This window comes from Zingiber officinale, chromosome 2B (assembly GCF_018446385.1).
Source record: "Zingiber officinale cultivar Zhangliang chromosome 2B, Zo_v1.1, whole genome shotgun sequence".
Classification (NCBI taxonomy): domain Eukaryota; kingdom Viridiplantae; phylum Streptophyta; class Magnoliopsida; order Zingiberales; family Zingiberaceae; genus Zingiber; species Zingiber officinale.
The window spans coordinates 117,909,774-117,911,463 of NC_055989.1; positions in this window are offsets into that span (position 1 = coordinate 117,909,774).

Consider the following 1,690-nt stretch of genomic DNA (forward strand, 5'->3'; position numbering starts at 1 on the left):
ACTATCTGAACAACATCAAGGTACAACAAACGCAACACAAGCCGGTCAAGATAGAAGACAAGACAGTGGGGAAACAGAGATCCCAGTCAAGTAATCGAACTAGAAGGACAAAGATAACAAGAAAGACCCAAGCAGGAAGATGTTCAGGTAGTCTGTGAGTATCCATAGGTATTTCCAGAAGAGCTATCTGGACTACCTCTCAACAGAGAAGTGGAGTTTGAAATTGAATTGGTTCCTGGTACCGGTCCAATTTTAAAAGCTTCGTACCGAATGTCTCTAGCAGAGCTAAAAGAGTTACAAGAACAATTTCAGGAGCTACTTGACAAGGGTTTCATCCGCCCTAGTCATTCACCTCAGGGAGCTCCAGAGTTGTTCGTTAAGGAGAAAGACGGATCTATGCGGATGTGCATAGATTTTAGAGCGCTAAGCAAAGTAACAGTACCTTCCGGGATCGACGACTTATTTGATCAGTTGACAGGGGCAACAACGTTCTCAAAGATAGACCTGCGCTCTAGGTACCATCAGTTGAAAGTTAAAGAAAGGGATATACCCAGAACGACTTTCAGGACCAGATACGGACACTACAAGTTTGTAGTCATGCCTTTTGGTGTGACTAAGGCACCAGCGGTCTTCATGGACTTAATGAACAGAGGTTCTGGTGGTCTGGACTCAAAAGAGATGTTGCGAAATATGTCAGTGCCTGCCTGACATGCCAGTGAGTCAAAGCAGAGCACCAGAGACCAGGAGGAATGTTACAACCTCTTCCAATACCAGAGTGGAAGTGGGAAGACATATCCGTGGACTTCATAAAAGGTCTTCCAAGAACTACGAATGGATATGACGCAATATGGGTAGTAGTGGACAGATCGACTAAGTCTGCCCATTTTCGAGCCATCAAGGTGTCCCACTCTATAGAGCAGTTGACACAAATATACGTTAAGGAAGTGATCATACTTCATCGAGTTCCGAAATCTATTGTTTCTGATAGAGATGGACGTTTCACCTCTCACCTTTGGGAGTGTGTTCATAAGACACTAGGCACCAAACTCAAGTTCAGCACAGCCTTCCATCCTCAGACTGATGGACAGATAGAGCGAGTAAATCAGATCTTAGAAGATATGCTCAGGGCTCGTGTACTAGATTTCAAGGGAAGTGGGTGCAAGTATCTGTGCTTAGCTGAATTTGCCTACAACAATAGTTATCAGGCCACTATCAAGATGACACCTTACGAGGCACTGTATGACAGGAAGTGCAGATCACATATTTGCTGGCAAGAAGCGAGTGAAAGAAAAGAAATGGAAGTAGAGCTGGACATTTAGACTGAGATGAATGATGAGATCACTCAGGCGATCCAGAAAATCAGACAGAGAATTGAGACTGCCCAGAGTAGACAGAAGAGTTATGCTGACACACGCCGTAGGCCATTGGAATTCCAAGTAGGAGATTTAGTTTTCCTCAAGGTCGCTCCTATGAAGGGAGTGATGAGATTTGGCAAGAAGGGCAAATTAAGTCCTCGTTATGTAGGACCTTACCTGATCACAGAAAGGATTGGGAAAGTAGCTTACAAGCTGGATTTACCACAAAACATGTCAGCAATACACAATGTGTTTCATGTCTTCATGTTAAAGAAGTGCCTCCACGACCCTAGCCAAGTGATTGAGCCTCAGTCAGTGCAGATCCAAGAGGATCT